This window comes from Mesoplodon mirus (genome assembly GCF_964341445.2).
Source record: "Mesoplodon mirus genome assembly, chromosome: 12".
Lineage (NCBI taxonomy): Eukaryota > Metazoa > Chordata > Mammalia > Artiodactyla > Ziphiidae > Mesoplodon > Mesoplodon mirus.
The window spans coordinates 30,821,388-30,841,367 of record NC_138988.1 but is presented as its reverse complement, the minus strand read 5'-3'; the positions used below and the strand labels follow the sequence as shown (position 1 = coordinate 30,841,367).

Sequence of the window (19,980 nt, the reverse complement as noted above, 5' to 3'; positions counted from 1 at the left end):
AGAGATGGATGTTTCTCCCATATTGGGCCTCTCAGATGAAGAAATTAAATTCACATTTAAACCCTATTTACAAAGGAAATCCTATTGCTGAGAATCCACAGACATTTTCATGTGCAAGAGCACTGTACAAGGAATAATGGGGAGGCAATGGGGAATCAAAGAGAAAAATTCCATGACTTCAGATTGACCACCTCGACTTCTAGGATTGATTTCCTAAAACCCAGCAAGGCTTGGTTGGTCACCAAATGGAACACTAACATATTCCTATGCTGCATATCTGTGTGAACAAATGGCTAGGGTGGGACTGTAGCAACAGCAATGACTATCATCATCACAATAGAAAACATGTTGACAATCCAGGGTGGAGTTGGACATTAGATATATATTTGGGGTACCAACACAGCACATAATTAAAGTTGATTTGAACTTAAATTTCCTTTTAGCCTTGCAAACTTTGGGTTATAAACTCTGTGCCTCTGTCTCCTCACCCAGAATATTGGAATTATAGGACTGACACCACCAGGTTGTGGTAGAGATTAAAGTATAATATAACATATGGAAACTCTCACCACTCAGTGCCTGCTACAGAGATGGAGTGAATAGTGATAGGTGTAGTAATAGTAATAGTGTTAGTAGTTATTATTATTTGAAATTACAGAAAAAGATTCACTCTTAATCTTATATAACACCTTTTAGAGAGTTATAAGAGAACTATGTGTTAAGTGCTTTGTAAGTAAGCCCTCAGCAAATCAACAGCATAAAACTTTGCAGCCTTTTAGAACATTAACTAGAGAAAAATTGCCTTGAAATTAGAATACAAAATAAAACCATTTAAACCTTTCTACGGAATAATTGGGACTTAATGGTGCAGAAAGAGCAGGTGGGGTTTAATTTATTATTCTAATTTAGCTCTTTGGGCTTTTGTAAAGAATAACTACAGGGTATCATTTTCATCATTACTGTGTCATATTATCAGATGCCATATTTATGTACTGATTTCCATTTTCTTTTCAAAGCTTGGTTATTCCTTTATGTTCACTAGTCAAATAAAATAATGATATGCTAAAAAACAAGGCTCTGTGAGGTGAATGACAGTTTAATTTTCCCCTAGTGTTGGCTGGTTGCACAAGAAAATAAAGAACTGGAGAAAGCTGGCAGGATCTTAAGTTGACTAGATTTATTTCCCAGCAGTTGCAGGGTGTATTAATTGTAACATTTCAATTAATGAAAAAAATTGTGATAGAAGGCTGATGTGGGTGATAAATGGACTTTTAATCAGGTATGATGGTAAAATGTTATTTTTAAAACATATGGAGGAAATAATCAGAATTCTTTTGTTGCTGGGACCATTCTAGTGTGTAAATTGGGCTTGCCAGGGAGGGTAATAATTCTTTCCTGTCACCAAGCTACCATCATCATCATTATAATTATTCATGGTGTTACAGCTTCTATTCAACCTAAAGATGGTCCTTGTTCTATAGAAAACTTACACGCTAAATTGGAAAAAAGGCGGGAAGATACGGAAACACTGAAATACCAGAAAGAGCAAACTGACTATATTAGACTAAGAATTATACTAATGGTTCTTATCAATAAATTATCTTATTAAAGTGCAACATACACATAGAAACGTGCACAAATAATAAATGTACAGCTCAATGTATGATCTGAAAGTTACTATAAGCACCACCTGGGCCAAGAATAGAAGGTTCTTTCCCTCCTTCTCCTATTCATTACACTCCCTGCTCCCCCAAAGTAGGTTCGATGGTGACTTCTAACACTATCATTTAATAGGCTTCTTTTTGAACTTTGTATGAATGAAATCATACAATATGTATTCCTCAGCTGTCTAGCTTCTTTCCCTGAAAATTACATTTATAAAACTCATCCATGGTTTTGAGTGTAAATACTATTCTGTTGTGTGAATACATCACGGTTTACTTATGCCTTTTACTACTGAAGGAGATTGTGTTGTTTCCAATCTGAGGCTACCATGAATGTGTTTATGTTGAAAATTTTTTCCTCTTCCAACTTGGGTCCAGTGGTGGGAGCCCTGCAAATTAACTGACAATAGCCAGATTAGCAGGAGAAAAGACACAGTTCATTTACACGTGTACATGGGAGTTGCTCAGTAATAAGTAACTCACTGAATGGCCAGAGATGTAAGTTTATAGACCGACTTAAAGTTTGTGGGAGATGTTAGGGCTTCAGTGGGAAAGTATGGAAGGTTCTATTAAGTTTTTTGATGCTATTGGAAATGGGCAGTCTGTCTTCATGGCAGCTGAATGTCAGCTGTATTTTCATGAGGCTCTGCTTTAGTCAGATAAGGGAAGTTCAGATAAGATTTCTTTCTGTGTCTCTGTAGCTCTAATGTTTTCACTTTAAAATAACCCTTCTATCAACTCTGGGGGGTCTGAGTGCGTCCTCACAGTTTATGCATGTCTTGGGGTACACATATGTATGTATTCTACTGGCTATATATCTAGAGGTAACTGTGGGTAGTAGGATATGGTATGTTCAGCTTACAGAGATGTTGCCAAAATAGCTTTTCAAGGTAGTTGTATCAATTTAAACTCCCATCAGCAGTGTGAGTTCCAGTTCCTTGGTATCCTTACCAAAATACTTGGTATTGTATACTCTAGCCATTGTGATGGGGTGTAGTGGGATCACAGTATATTTTTAATTTGCGTTTCTCTGATTTTTAATGAGTTTGTGCACATTTTCCTATGTTTACTGGCTATTTGGATATCTTCTTTTGTGAAATTCCTGTTCAGGTCTCCTGGCCATTTTTGCTTTCTTTTGAATTGCCTCCTTTTTCTTACTGATTTGTTGCTCTTCATATACTCTAGACATATATATTCTGGAGCCCCTCCTGTGTTGGCAGTGTCTTCTTCCACTCTGTGGCATGCCTTTTTATTTTCTTAAGTAGTGTCCTTTAATACGTTCCTACTTTTAATATAGTCCAATTTATCAATTTTTCCTTTATGGTTACTGAAACTTGAGACCTGTTTATAAAATCTTTTCCTACTCCAAGGTCATGATGCTATTCTTCAAAGTTGTTTTCTAGAATTTCATTGTTCAATATGGTAGTCACTAGCCACAGGTGGCTACTGAGCATTTGAAATGGGGCTAGTCTGAATTGAAATGTGCTATGAATATAAAACACACACTGGATTTCTTTTTTTCTTTTTTTTTTTTTAACATTTGTAAGCCATTTTATTTTTATTTTTTATTTATTTTTTATTGTGGATCCTACATTATTATTTTTTTACATCTTTATTGGAGTATAATTACTTAACAATGCCGTGTTAGTTTCTGCTTTATAACAAAGTGAATCAGCTATACATATATATATATCCCCATATCTCCTCCCTCTTGCATCTCCCTCCCACCCTCCCTATCTCACCCCTCTAGGTGGTCACAAAGCACTGAGCTGATCTCCCTGTGCTATGTGGCTGCTTCCCACTAGCTATCTATTTTACATTTGGTACTGTATATATGTCCATGCCACTCTCTCACTTCGTCCCAGCTTCCCCTTCCCCGTGTCCTCAAGTCCATTCTCTACATCTGCATCTTTATTCTTGTCCTGCCCCTAGGTTCTTCATAACCATTTTTTTTCAGATTCCATATATATGTGTTAGCATACAGTATTTCTTTTTCTCTTTCTGACTTATTTCACTCTGTATGACAGTCTCTAGGTCCATCCACCTCACTACAAATAACTCAATTTCATTTCTTATTATGGCTGAGTAATATTCCATTGTATGTATGTGCCACATCTTCTTTATCCATTCATCTGTTGATGGACACTTAGGTTGCTTCCATGTCCTGGCTATTGTGAAGAGTGCTGCAAGGAACATTGTGGTACATGACTCTTTTTGAATTACGGTTTTCTCAGGGTATATGCCCAGTAGTGGGATTGCTGGGTCAGATGGTAGTTCTATTTTTAGTTTTTTAAGGAACCTCCATACTGTTCTCCATAGTGGCTGTATCAATTTACATTCCCACCAACAGTGCAAGAGGGTTCCCTTTTCTCCACATCCTCTCCAGCACTTATTGTTTCTAGATTTTTTGATGATGGCCATTCTGACTGGTGTGAGAAAACCTCATTGTGGTTTTGATTTGCATTTCTCTAATGATTAATGATGTTGAGCATCCTTTCATGTGTTTGTTGACAATCTGTATATCTTCTTTGGAGAAATGTCTATTTAGTTCTTCTGCCCATTTTTGGATTGGGTTGTTTGTTTTTTTTGATATTGAGCTGCATGAGCTGCTTGTAAATTTTGGAGGTTAAGCCTCTGTCAGTTGCTTCATTTGCAAATATTTTCTGCCATTATGAGGGTTGTCTTTTCATCTTGTTTATGGTTTCCTTTGCTGTGCAAAAGCTTTGAAGTTTCATTAGGTCCCATTTGTTTATTTTTGCTTTTATTTCCATTTCTCTAGGAGGTGGGTCAAAAAGGATCTTGCTGTGATTTATGTCATAGAGACACACTGGATTTCAAGGACTTAATATGAAAAAAAGAATGTAAGGTATTTCATTAATACAATATTTTATACTGATTGTGAAGGGAACAACAAACAACCAGAATGGCATAAAGACTGCTTTAAATTGAAAACATATGGAAAGATGCAGAAATAAATCTTATCTGAATTTCCCTTATGTGACTAAAGCAGAGCTTTTCAAGAGTCAGCTGCTACAAACCCCCAACTCTGGGAAAGTCTCCAGTCAAGGAGGCAACTGACCTCAAGCGACTACAACTGTGTAAACAAAGCCTTATCAAATCCTTCAACCCTTTCCCAATGAAGCCCTACTCACTTCCGAATCCCCCCTTATTAAGCTGCTATATAAACCCTTATCCCTCCCTGGCTGTTCAGAGAGCCGTTCCTTATTGAATGCTTCTACATGCATGTGTAATAAACCTTTTCTCCTGTTAATCTACTGTCAATTAATTCACAGCTGCCTGATCCCATCACTCAAACCTAAGCCGGTAATGAAAACAATTTCCTCTACAATTACATGCTGAAAGATAATATTTTGAATATACTGGGTTAAATAAAATACATTATTAAAATTAATTTTACCTGTTTTAAAATTTTTAAATGGGTTACTAGAAATTTTAAATTATACATGTGGCTCACATTCTATTTCAATTGTTTTCTTCCTCTAGATGTGATTGCTTTGCTTCTGGCAGGCAACTAGGGTAGGGTCAGAGGGGTATCAGCAAGTAGAATGGTTCAAAATAAATGTGTTTTGAGTCTTCCAGAGAGCTGGTCTATTTCTGGTTAATTTTGCTATCTAGGGTGTAGCACTTTGGAGCTTACTATGGCCTCTTCTCTTCATAGGTCCTGAATTCCAATTTTTGTCCCCCAAGCCCATGAGGCTGTTGAAGGCTATGTTCAGCTCCTCAGCCTCTCAGCTACTACTTTCGGAAGTGGAATTTTTCCTGAGAAAAGTGTCATAACATGCGGCTGCCTTTCCTGGCTTCCCTTCTCTTTTGGAGCAAGGCTCCGTAAATTCTCACTGCCTTGGAAGTTCTCCAACGGCTTCAATCAGATGATTCTCATATTTTGTCTGGCTTTTCTGGTTGTTCTCAGAAGGAAGTTCAGTGTGAAACAACCAAAGTGTGCCACTGTTACAGACAGAACTCATGTTAATTAATTTAAAAATATAGGGACTTCCCTAGTGGCGCGGTGGTTAAGAATCTGCCTGCCAATGCAGGGGACATGGGTTCAAGCCCTGATCTGGGAAGATCCCACATGCCGTGGAGCAACTAAGCCTGTGCCACAACTACTGAACCTGTGCTCTACAGCCTGCGAGCCACAACTACTGAAGCCTGCTTGCCTAGAGCCCATGCTCCACCACAAGAGAAGCCACCGCAGGGAGAAGCCCATGCACTGAAAGGAAGAGTCGCCCCCGCTCGCCGCAACTAGAGAAGGCCCGCATACAGCAACGAAGACCCAACGTAGCCAATAAATAAATAAATAATTTTAAAAAATATATCATGCTTGTCATTTAATGTTGTAGGATTTTAATCATGGTTGATGTGGAGAACGGAGTCAGGGTTGTGGAGAAGAAGCAGTCCTAATCTCACTTCAGTCAAGGAAGGTTTTACAGAAGACGGAGGATGACTTTTACAGTAGGAGATATTGGTAAGGTGATAATTTCAGAGTTAGGTAAGGCTAGGAATAAATTCCATTCGATAATCTAGCTGACTAAAGGAATAATGGAAATTCTAGTTCAAAGAAGACAAATGGATCATAAATCACATGCTAATTCTGAGTGATAGTATTGTCTGGAGTACCTTACTAAGAAGGATTTTAAGTTTATGATGGGGCCCAGGGGCCAGAGGATTGTGATCCACTAGCAGTGTCTGCCACGGACAAAGGATGTGGGATAGCTGCACGTGAGTGTGAATCATAACACCCCAGAAATCATATGCTAGTGATTGAATTAGCATGGATTAACAGCATGACAATATTGGCCTGTTTGTAAATGTAAATAATTTAGATTCATCATGTAGGGGTTCCAAACATACCGCCCAGAAGATGTTGTTTTGGCATTTTGATTATTTTGAGCTCAAGACATTTGAGAAACAACAGACTCAGGAAGGGTTCTCTGATCTCCCCCTTTCTACTTAAAAGTAGGACATGAAATTTACTGTGAGGAAGGTGCCCTTGCTGGTACAGGGTATGACTTAATCACCAGAGACTCTTATCAGGCCGGAGAGAGCACTGAGAAGAATCTACATAACAAACGTTACTAAAACAAGCCTTATCTTCCATTAGTTTCCCCCATATATGTACCCTCCCATAGTTTGCCATTCCTAAAAGCCTAAACCCCTTTTCCTTTGTCTTGTCACTTGTCTTCAAATTTATTGTTCTTTGTTAAGATGATATATATACATAAAAGCTCCAAGTTCTAACCACCCGTTTGAGTTACTCATCACTGAGTTTCTCCCCTGTGTATGTGCACTGCACACATAAATAAAATTTGTATGCTTTCCTTTTGTAAATCTGTCTTTTGTCAGTTTAATTTTCAGGGCAGAATCTATGAGGGTAGAAGAAAAAAGGATTTTTTCCTTCCCTATAATCGTATCACTTTATATCAGCTGTTGATCAATATTAACCTGGTAGAAGATTGTTAATGGTGGACCAAAGGACTTTATATTCAGCTATGCTCTATTTTTTTTTTTTTTTTGCAGTATGCAGGCTTCTCACCGTTGTGGTCTCTCCTGCCGCGGAGCACAGGCTCCGGATGTGCAGGCCCAGCGGCCATGGCTCACGGGCCCAGCCGCTCTGCGGCACACGGGATCATCCCGGACTGGGGCACGAACCCGTGTCCCCTGCATCAGCAGGTGGACCCCCAACCACTGCGCCACCAGGGGAGCCCTATGATCTATTTTTGTACATATTTTGTACATATATTACATATATCTGTAATAAATGTTCTGCAGGGACAGTGAACATACTTTTCAAATTTATGGAAGACATTGAGCTGAGAGAGAGAATAGGTTAGATGACAGATTTGAGATTCAGCATGATCTTGATAGTCAAGAAAAGTGGTTCAGACAGCAATATCTCCTTCACAAGTATTTACCAAGATCCAGTTTTGTGTCAGATCCTAGCATGAAATGCAATGGTGAGCAAAAATAGAGTTACTGCCTTCTTAGAGCTTACAGTGTGGAGCCTGAGACCAAAATCAGTCAGATAATCACACAAAATGTATAAGTTTTGTGAAGTTAAAAGGTGCTATGAGAACACAGGGATAGGGACTTGAAGGTTCCCTAGGGGAAGTGTCACTTGAAAGAAAATCTAATGTATGAACAGGTATTAACCAGGCAAGGTGGAAGGCAAGGTAGGAGAAAGCATTCTAGGAAGAGGGAACAGTAGGCAAAGGCCCTGAGGCAGGCACATTTGAGAAAAGGAAAGGAGGCCAGTGTATCTAAAGCACAAATCTCCAGAAGGAAAATGGTACAAAATAAGACTGGCCCAGTAGGCATGGGCCAAGCCACTCAAGCCTCGTAGGCCATTGAACGAGTTTAATTTTTACCCTATGAACAATGGAAAGTCATTGAAGGGATTTAATATGGGGTGTCACAGTCAGATGTGTGTTTAGAAAAGGTTACTCTGACCACTCTGTAGGGAATGGGTATGGGTTGTGGTGAAAAAGCACATGTGGATTCTGGGATTCCACTTAGGAGGCTATATCAATGGTCCAGGAGAAAGACGGTGATAGTTTTAGGTGACCAAAAGCCAAAGATAAGCCACTAGAGGGATATGGGGACTAAAAAAATGATTCAAGCTACACTAATACACACAGTGTTCTAGTCAATGGCCAAACTGTAGTCCGGACTACTAGGTGATTTTATTCAATTTAGAGGATCTCAACTTGATAAACTCAAAGACGTCCAAAGGAAGGCAATTAAGACTATGCCAGGACCAGGAATGGCAAAGTGGGCTTGAGGCTGGAAAAGTGAGAGGCTGGAGGAGAAAATTAAACAACAAGAAAGCAAAATTCAAAAATTTCAAGGGGTATCATGTGGGGAGAAGTTATAGGGAAGCCTGTGTCAGCCTGTATAAGGAATGCTCTGTAATGAAAAACACTGCCTTATGTTGCACTGAGCCTGCTTCCTTGGCAAAGATGTGCAGAGATGACTTTTGAAGAGATGCTGGGTTAAATCATCTTGATAATCTCCAAACTCTCTAGGAGTGTCTGATTCTCTCAAAGTATGATATTTTTTGGGAAACTTTATTCCTAACATTCCTAATGATATCCTTACCACCACTTTCTACCATTTAATGAAAATACATGTGCCAGTCCCTGCCCCAAACTCTTTACACATATTATCTCATTTAATCCTTACAATGACACTATAAAGTAGGTAGTAAAATATAACCTCTATTTTAGATAAATGAATTGAGGTTTAGAGAAATAAAGGATACAGATCTGGCATTTTAATTCCATTGACTGTGCTTTTAACCAGAATACTGTATCACTTCCTAAAACCACTTATTCTACTATATGCCAATGAGTCACATACTGAGCTCAACAATTTTAACCAGTTTCTAAATCTTCAAATATGAAAGTATATGATAAGAAGCAATCCCCAAATCTCAGTGGCTTAAAAACAACAAAGGCTTATATTTTGCTCATGTTAAATGTCCATAACAGATGAACAGGAGAACTCTGTTTATCATGGTCATTCAGCACCCAGGCTGACAAAACAACCACCATCTTGAATGTTTCTGTAGGTGTCAGAGGAAAAGAGAACTCTGGAGGGTTTCATACCTGCAATTAAATGTTCCACCCAAGTAACAACATAAGCCAACTTTCTCACAGTTCACTAGCTAGAACTAGTTGGGCTAATTGGGTCCACACAAAACCAAGTGGACTTAGAAATGCAATCCAACAATGGGTTTGGGATTGAAAGAGCTGGGACTATCTGGCAAATTGTGTTAGTAACTACTGCAGACCATAAATATGCAAGGAGACCAGAAATCACGCAAACAACTTTTGCTCAATACATTTCAGAATTTCTTTCAAGAAGAATACTGACTACCTTTTTACATTAGCTTTTTTATTTACCCCAAGTTGAGAGTATTAATATATTAGAGGAGGGGAAATGTACAAAACATGTTGAATGAAAGTCTTCACTATATATATGTAAAACATAATGTGAGCCATAATCATGTCTGGGATTCAAGCCCTGGGCATGCAATATTAGTATATTTGCACTTGGGTTAGATACAAGCGTTTAGACAGAAAATATATTTTACTCCCTTACAAGTTACACTGTACCTAATTATGTAAAAAAAGCTATCATTGGTGAGCTGAGAGAAGATAATATGAAACAAGTGAAGCCTTACATTAGATTTTGAATATGAAGATGCTAGAGTAAAAACCATTTAAGTGCATTATAGAAATTTTACTCTGCAAATTCTTGACAATGGCAGTCCATCACTGTCAAATTAACTAAGAGTATGATATTCAAATTCTAATTTTATTTTATATAAAAATATAAACCTCTTAAAAAGTTTTGCTTTCTGATACATATTTGTAATAATATAAAATAAAGCAAGTTATTTATCTTACTTATTGCTATGACTCAGAGTACTCAATTCAAATTTGAACTACTTTTACCTACTATCTGTGGGTAAATATAATAGTTTTATTCATAAGTACTCCATGATCTTAACCACAAAACTAAAAACCTGCAATGAAAATATGAAGGCATATCAGTGCCATCTACGAGGCGTTTCACTGGAAATGGTTGTTAGAAGATAACAATTTCTTGTTGTAAGTGATTTAAATGCCCAAAGAGAAAGTACATGTGTTGTTAGGGTGCTTGAAACATAATTAAAATTTGTATCATAAATGCTAGTTTAGGAAATAACTGATTTTAAAAGCCAACAATATTTCCTGATTTCCTATAAGGTCGTTGCTGTGATATTTTAGATGGTACTTTTTTTCTAATTCGAAAGCTACATATTTTAATAGAGAATGGTCCAAAATGTTTCTTAAGGTCAAACTGGAAATATGTTGATGATTTAAAAATGCAAGCAAAGTGCTTTATTATATTATACCACCAGAGTGTTATTGTAGTTTTAAAATATCATTAAATCAGCACAAACCCGCACTTATCATTTCCTGCACATTTTTCAAGCTGAGCTGCCTTCTGACTTTGAGTAATCTGTTAATCTGCTCTTTGCCTCACAATCCGTCAAAGTGACAGATTCATTCCTTCTCTAATACATAATATCTTCATTTACGGTATGCCTTGCTGTATCTTTCTTTTTGGCTAGCACTGAAATTTAAAATATCACAAGCAAATTTAGAGAATGCCACAAGGGTGGTGTTCTTGTTTGTTTCCCATTTCTTCCATTATTTCAGCAGAAGAAACCAAAACTTTCTGGATTCTTAATGTGACTTGATAGTATTTCCAAAATGAAGGCAATTTCAGGTTTCAATAAAAGTACTGTGAAAGAGGTCGGAAGAGGGCAAATGGTAAAATACAAAGTAATTGCACCCTTCACCAAGTCAAAACACTGACCAAAATGGAATTTTCTTGCAATACTAGTGGCCAGTGAATAGATTCTCTCTTTCTATCTCCAAACCCTTGATGTACAGAAAAAGATATGGAAAAAAAAAAAAAAAAAGAAAAAGCCATTCATCCAGTAGTTTAGGATGAATTGCCCCCCTCAAAGACAGGACTTCATTAGCATAAACATCACTACTTGATTGAAAGCCACACTGTGATTTTATTGAAGCTGAGAGCTTCATTTTTATCATGATTTTGATTAACCTCAGGACAGGCCAGATCTCAGGTTTCTTGTTCTTTGTTATTTTGATAATACAAATAGTTCTGCTGTTTAAAAACTGTTTACTATTAATTCAACAGAAGATATTTTACCCTCCCCTCATTTCTTGCTTTAATTCAGTTGCTTATTAGTCTATAAATTCTGCAAATAAAGAGAATTAAGAACTGAAAAATATGAGAATATGTAAAATTCTAGCTAGTTTCCTTTCATCTTAAGCCATAAAGTTCATTATCTACAAGTCACCATTTAGCTTCACTTGTTACTAATCCAAGCTTTCACATAATAAAACAAAGGACACTATTGCCTCAAAAATCAAAAGCAAACAAGTCATTTACCGTGAAATATGAGAAACTGCCTTCTAACCAGTCTTGTTTCAGCACATATATAATTTCCTTCCATGCATACACCCAATACCCAACAGCATTTTCCTGTCCTAAGCACCAAAGTGCATCTGATTTATCTTTACTGAATGGCAAGGGAGCTAAAGGCTTTTAAAAATCAATGGACAAGAAAGAGTCAATAGAACAATAATGTTAGTGTTAATCCAATCAAATGAGCTAAAAGTTGTTTGCCTTTTCTCCTTCAAGAAATCTTAAAATTAGGCTGGACGTTTGACTTGTATGATATTTATTATACCGAGTGGGTTTTTATGAGGTAATGAACAGCAAAATATGAAGCTGTAAACTCTGGTAAACATAATATATTGCTAGAGTGAAAAATTATGTTCTAACTTTAATTAATTTCAAAATGTAATGTTTTTCATTAACAAGAGAAACAAAAGTATTACAGGGAAGAAGTAGAACCAACTGCCAACAAAAGCAGAGTTTGTGAGTGGGTACCGGGTTTGGAAAAGGCTGTGATTTCTGTGTGCCAGGCTTGGTCCATGCTCCCACACCCTCAGGCACCTTTCTTAAAGCATTCACGTACAGCCTTGTTGATATGCAGGGTGTGGACTGCCTGTGCTGGGAGGCTGCAAGCTCGCAGGGGGAATGTTAAAGTCATCTCTCCACGGTGCTCTGCACATAGTAGGTGCTTCAAAATACTCACTGAATGTTACTGAAGGTTTGAACTGCAACACACTTTCAGTCATTTCGTGTTTAAACAACCAGGGAAGCTATTCTGCGTTAGGTTACAAAGTGAATAGTGAGCATTGAGTCTACGGATGTGACTGGCTGTGGTCATCTAACCATAATCATGGTCTTCCATATTTTAGGTTCAAGTCATTATCCTGGACCTCAGCCTGCATTCCTCTCTCTTCCCCCTCAGACAGAATAGAGGTGAATGTTAGAAACTAGAATTAGTACTTCGATTTTTTTTTAAAAGGTGCTCATTACTCTAGAAGAGGAAGCTGAATCTTTTAATTAAAAGCTGAAACTGTAAAAAGTTGGAATGGTAAATAACTGCTTTAGTAGTTACCTTCTTTACACTGGACCCTGGGCCAAAGATAATCTGAGTTCATCATATGGATGGATAACAGTGAAAGGGGAGGCCTGGGTAATCGCAGGAGCCCCACATTTTGCTAGTTAAAAGTGCTAAGATTCTTCAGGGAGCCATCATTTCGGATGTAGAAGCTTTGGGGAGGTGGGAGGAGAAGATGCAATCTGTTGTTCTGAAACTCTTGTGCAAATGGGTTTTGTGAATTTGTAATTTTGGAAACATAACAATACCTAAAATATTGATGAGTATATCCTCAGCCCTAATGGCAGAAGACTCTCTCATGGAGTACAGCTGGAAAATTAGGAGACTCAGGTTGAAGAGCTAAGCCCCAGTGGCCTGACAGACCTGGTCAGAGAGCACGCAGGCAACTCAACCGAGAAGCTGCAGAGGGGACTGGCGGGTGCCCAGGGCCAGAATGAACAAGTGGAGAGAGTGAATACAAAGAAATAGTGGTCCAGTGGGTAGGGGTGGTACCCAGTTCTCTGGGGTGACAAGTACTTAGGGCTTGGGGCGACAAGTACTTAGGGCCTGGGGCAGGGTGATTTGAACAGGTATGCACTCTTGAGCTAATGGGCTCTGGTAGAATAAATGATCAAACCAGGACTGAAAACGGGCTGGGCAGGCCAAGTGCCAAGAGCAGAGGAGGAAGGAGAAGGGATGGGGCAGGGACTGCCAGCTGTCTGGCCCTGTTGGTAACTGCTGGGTCCTCTGAAACCCAAGGAGAGTGGTCGTCCTAAAGTTGTGTAGGGTGGGGTCCTAGGTTCAGAGTGGTCAGAGGTGAGAAGCAGGATGATTCCCCAGGGATTCCATTTGTGACCAAGGGTGAGTTTAGCTTGGGTTTTCACTGGGGCAGGGCTACAGAGGCTAAAGCCTGGCCTTTGCTGTAGACTGGGGAGGAAAGGGGCCCAGCTGAGTCTCTTTGTACAGGTGTTTTTAAAGTCTGTTGTGAAGTTTAGACCAGTGAACTGAGGACCCCTCCAGAAGCATGAAGGGCAGGGAGCCACTTGGGTCAAGAGGGTACCTGCACCATAGGCTCAGATTCGTCCTCTCTCTTTCTCTCTGTATACATATATACCTTTTTTTTCTTCATTTCCATTTGCCTATCCAGATTCTGTTAATTGGTGAGGGTTAAGTACATATTCGACAGCAGTGCCAACCCAAGCAGATTTCTAGCCGTTGGCACCCTCACTCCATGAAATGGGCATGAATAGGTAAATACGGATAAGCAACTTCCAGTAAGAATACAGAGAAAATTCTCAAATTCAATACAAAAGTCTCTATTTAAAGTTTTAAAATGATACATTCGTCAGACACTTTAGATTGTGCATATCTTCTGAGGGATCATTTAAAACAAATTCATGAGAGAGATTTCATTTATTACAAGTGGGAACAGGGCCAGGTTCTAGACACCCTCAAGGGAGAAAAGTATACAGGTGCTCCTGGGTTCCAGCTAGCAGTTAAGTACGCAACGATGTAGCTAGTGTAGAGAGATGAGGGAAAGTCATTTTTGTGAGGTGAGATTTAATGAATTCAGCACACATTTCTTGAGTGTCTCCTTTGTGCCTGGCACTGTTTGAGGAGCTAGGGATATAGTGAGCAAGAGAGATAAAGGCCCTATGTTCATGCAGTTTACATTCTAGCATATTCTGGAGGTGTGTGTGTGTGTGTGTGTGTGTAGACAACAAGCAACAAGCAAGTAAATATCAGGTAGTGAAATGTACTATGGTAAAAACGAAAAAGATAATGTAATGAGGCTGCCTGGGGCTACTTCAGGTTGGATGCTAAGAAAGGGGCTCTCTGAGGAGATGACATTTAGATGGAGATCTGAAAGACAGGAAGAGGCTGCTATGTCCTTTCTAGGGTAGGGAATGCCAGGCGGAGGGGCCATCTCATGCAAAGCTCTTATGGTGAAACCAAGCCTGGAGTATTTGAGAAAAAGAGGCAGGACGGTGGTATTTGATCCATAGTGAGCAAGGTGCACAAAGGTACAGACCACGGTCTGAGTGGTGGGCATTTAGGATAAGGAGCTCGACTTGACCCTAAGAGCAGAGGGAAACCTTTGGGAAGTTTTACACGGGGGGACACTTCAGGCCCGTTTAGGTGTATCGATACCACTCTGGTTGCTGAGTGGAGAACAGACTGTAGGGGCCAAAGGAGCAGAGAAAGCAGGTGGGAAGCTATGGTATTTGTTCAGGTGAGGGATGATGGCAACATGGCTAGGATTGTAGCAGTAAAGAGAGAGCACTGGCTGGACCTGGCATACACCATGGTCGGAGGGTGTACCAGTACAACTTTCTGAGGCTGGACATGGGTGGGTTAGAGAGAGAAACCAGGGAATGCTCTTGGTTTCTGACTTTAGTAAAAGGGCAATGATGGTGGCATTTTTGAGATGGAGAAAACTGAAGAAAGAACAGATGTGTGCTTTGTGACCGCCTGGAGGGGTGGGATAGGGAGGGTGGGAGGGAGACGCAAAAGGGAGGGTATATGGAAACATATGTATATGTATAACTGATTAAATTTGTTATAAAGCAAAAAATTAAAAAAAAAAACCAAATCAAAAAAAAAAAAAAAAGGAACAGATGTGTGTAGAGGGAGAGAAAACCAAGTTATGTTTGGCAATGGATTTGAGGTATACATTAGAGATCCAAGTGGATTGGATATCTGTCAAATTGGCAGCTTGGACAGATGAGTCTGGAATTCAGAGGAGGGTCAGGATTGGACATATAATTTTGAGAGACATTAGAATATAGAAGGTATTGGAAGCTATTATTAAAGAGATTGTATAAATAATACATATTATATTATGTATTAAAGATTAGGGCCATTCTAATGGTTACCAGTGTCTATGGATCTCTGGGTTGGCAGGGAGTGGAACATACATGAAAATCAGGTTTAAACTGTCCAAACAAGGGCCTTTCACAAAACACAATTTTATCCTGGTAGTGAATAAAGCAATACCATTGTCCTTCCATTTTCAGAAAAGGAAGTGGGAAACTCTTGCAAGGATGTAGGAAAATATTTGAAACTTAACTGGTTAACATTTAGGATGAAGATTTTCATTTCTCCATGGTATGTGGGCATACTTCCCTGCTCCGTCCCTCAGCTCACATTCTGATGGAGCCCCCACCCAAGCCAGGCTGTGCTGAGCGTCACAGGGAGGAGGGACACCATTCTGTCCCCAGGGAACCTGGAGAACAGCATGACAGGTCCTCAGTCAAGGGTCTTAAATCAGACCTGAGGAATCTGAGTATGGAAAGTCACTTCCCTACAATGAGCAGGTGTGAATTTGTGGGAGGGGGATGATGAAAGGAGAGGCACCAATATGGATAGCTTTTCCTCGGTACACCTAACAATAGAAATGATGAAAGTAAAAACTGCTGTCTTTGGTTTTACAAACAAATCATTAAGATTTAATGCCAAAATATAGGTAGTAGAAAACAACAACACTACATTTAGAGAAACTGTGTGCACAGTTAATCAGGAAAACCTCTGTTGTGCTTTGGTCTAAGGAGGAATATTTGTTAAAAATCTGACTTGTTTTAAAATCATCCAAACTTAATCATTTGAAGAGGAAAATGACATACAAGTTCTGTATTTAACTTTGTTTATACATTTTTTTCTCTCCTGTGTTGGTGGGGGAAAAAACCTTAAGCAATAGAGGAGAAGCTCATCTCCTGACAGCTGGAGAGAAAAGATAAATGAAGCCACCGTGATCAGTCCAGAGCAGTGCCTGTAGGTTACAGTGACAGGCCAGCTAGCCTCAGTCAGGCCGGCTGAGCCAGTGTGAAGCTAGGTCAGTGATTATTAATCATCTGTCAAAGTCTACAGGGGTTTATCGGATAATTATAGTTATAAGTATGTTCATATTACACAAACATGTGGCAAGGCTGCAAAGGATTCAAGCCCTAACACAATCTGCAAGGACATTTTAAAAAATTATGGATAAATGTTAAATCATAAAGCAAACACGTTAGAAAGAAAACCATGCCATTCATGCCTGTTTGGTCAGTCTAGAATTATTTTCTATATTGTTTATTTCCATAAACATTTGGAACCTTACAGACCCTTTGACTACCTTCCCTCCTCCCCCCTTAATCTTCCAATGAGTTGTAAAAACAGCAAGCGTAATCATCATTTGAAATGCAAGACTAGTTATAGACTCCATCCATATGAACAGACAACCAGAATGTAATCACAGCTTACTTTATAAAACCCGTTCCTGAGCAAAAATATCTTGAGCTGTTCTGAAGAATCTACATGAGCCCATACATAGATGTGCCTAAGGGACAGCTCTAAACCCTGCAAACCAATAGACGGCATTTTAAAATAAATGACTGAAGACTGTGAACAGCATCCATTTTGCTCAGTTTGGCAGCATGTAAGTTTACATGCTAGGAAACATTTCTCAACATGAATGAACTGTGAAATTGTTTCCTCCTCCCAATACTCCTTTAAATTGTATTAGATTATGTTAGCCATTTCTGCACATTGTCATACAAGCTGTCAGTGCCCCACGAGGCAGTGTGGGTGAACAATGGAAGCAAGGGCCCCAGCAACTGAGATGCTAAGTGTCCATCAGTATGTTAGGCAAAAATAGTGGGAAATATCACCCCCGACCCCCATGCCTACCAAAGCAAGGGGAAATGGCTTTGTTGCAAATCTAGACACACAAGGGAATATGATTTGGTGAACCATGTGTATTTCAATCCCCAGATTGCAAACTTCTCAGGAAATGACTAACATTGTAACCCACCCTCCATCCAATATCAAGCATTGCCCTATGAGTGCAAGTGAACTCTTTTACTCTAAGGAAACCACTATATGAATATATGCAGAGTTTTAGCCATTTTTACCCTAGAGATAACTTTTCAAAACACAAATTTGTCTGCTTCGTGGACTGCATACTATCTTTAACTTTACTCATCAACATATAAAACTAAGAAGGTAATTACGGTACAGAAATAAAAATCTTTCCAGAATAAAATATAAATAAAAGACTGGGGATATTGGTTATTCTGTTACATTAATAAAGCTTGGGGATATTGGTTATTCTGTTACATTAATAAGGCTAACTGAAAGTTGACTCTCTAAATATGTACATATGTGGGTATGAGTACATATAATTTACAAATCTTAGGTTCTTAGGTCTCTGGAGTAGTTGCAGATATTTCACTGAAGCTAACGTGGCCATTTCACCTCCCAAAGGGCACCATCATACTCTCCTCTTGGTGGACCTGCACACATATGTCCCCGATCCCCATCATGTTTGCATTATTTTGATCACAACAACACTTAATTCAGGAAATCTCGAGCCTTCCTGCTTCTCATGTGTTGTTCAGAGCTTCTGCACACCAAACTTTCAACAAGGTTCAGGCGAGATGCTTGTTTATCCAAGCGGGTAGACTTAGAGACTTACCTTTTTATTTCTTATTTTTTCAATAGTCATTATTAGTATCTTTTAACTTCAAAGTTTAAGTTTAAAGTTCTGTATTGTAGGGTCTAAAGCATGGGATACTATTTATAAGAAATATAATACAAATCTTAAGAAGAATCATAGCTCTCAATTTTAAATTAAATCACATGTATTACATGATTCAGTTTATCCCATTTTTATATGATGATCTATACTGACCTCATAATTTTATCATCTTCTTTATTTATGGTCCAATAATGCCTTTCTGCCAATTCTCCAAGCTACTGGATTTATGAGCCAAGAGCTAAGCCATGTAATCTGTAGATTTTTTGAACAGCCATATAATAATTTTCTAGGAAACTGGTGGATAACCTGCTGGAAAATGGTGTTGGCAGCATTTTATTCTTTGCTTTGAAATTTGGCTTTTAATTTTATTATGTGAAAATGTAGATTAATTTTTCATAAATGAATGAACATCTAATTGGTTAAATAAAATATGCTGTTTAGCTGGTGAATTTTCTTATATTCTATCTTTGGGAATCAAATTTTAAAAGAGATATTTAAAATCAAATACTACCACATCTAAACATTAATTAATTAATCCAATAATATGAGGTATGTTTCCTATATAGGGCAGTGTTCCCTTTAATAGTGGAACTGGTTTTCATATGGAAAATCTATAATGAGTCTCATCAAAGTCACAAAATCATAAATCTGTAAATGACCTCAGAGAGCTTGTAACTGAAATCGTTTCCTTTACACATGAGGGTGTTCTTATTATTAGGTCTGAACAGGTTGAGAGGCTTGTCTGAGATCATACACTGGGTTAGTGGCAGAAGTAGGATGAAAATTAGGTCCCCATTTTCCTTTTATTGAAACAAAATGCTCCACTTTCTAACATCACTTTCTATCACTTTCATTTACTCAGCTTACAAGTCGTGACTGTTATAATTTGGACCAAAGTTGGATTTCCAATTACCTTGAAAGTTTATTCATATATAGATAAAGAGTTTATTGGTCAAATCTAGATGAGCTGCAAGATTGCAAGAGACATATACGCATATCAAGAGATAACTATTTTGAAGAATGTTTAAATACCTTTTTATATACACTGAAATTACAAACTCAGTTTTCAACTCCTTATCATATTTATTTATGACAGTGACAATTCCCCCTACTAGCTAACATGCAAGAATGACCAGATCAAGTATATAGACCAGGAACATGTAGAAGAGATTACTAATAAAGAACACTTACTCTACCTATGTCATGAATATTCTGGACCCCATTAAAAGTCCTGTGAACCATGTATGTGGTTTCCTGGTAGCCATGTTAGTTTTACATGGCTTGGTTGGTTGGCTCTTCATTGCTGATTGGACCAGAAGTGGATACTTGGCCCAAGCTAGGCCAATCACATTCTTTCTCCTGGAAAGTAGGAACTGGGATTCAGACATAGACTGTCAGCCTCAGCATGTATTTTGAAATGTAATATGTAAACTCAAGACAGCTATATGTGACTGAGAAGTAAAGAAAGCTGGTGCTTAGAAGAATTGAGCAGATAGGAAAAAGCAAACAGAGGTGGAGTGAGGATACTGCCTGCCTGCCCCTCTGCTTTCTAGTTCCTAGTTTCAGATCCCTCCTGAGGCCTGGCTGCCCTTGGCTTCCAGGATACAGCCCTGTATTCTTATTTAACAAACTCCTTCTGCCTGTCTCTCTCAGGTGAGAGAGCTTGATAATGAGATGCATTTAGATAATGGGGTGCATTAGTTATTATAATAACTAATTAGATAATTAGTTATTATAATCTTATA

General features: G+C 38.5%; 1 protein-coding gene across 6 annotated transcripts in view; it reads right to left on the bottom strand.

Annotated features, from left to right (window-relative positions):
- The window catches only part of CFAP20DC (CFAP20 domain containing), a 287,059-nt gene that overhangs the window by 31,288 nt on the left and 235,791 nt on the right, over positions 1–19,980 (bottom strand). The gene's annotated exons all lie outside the window — the stretch shown is intronic.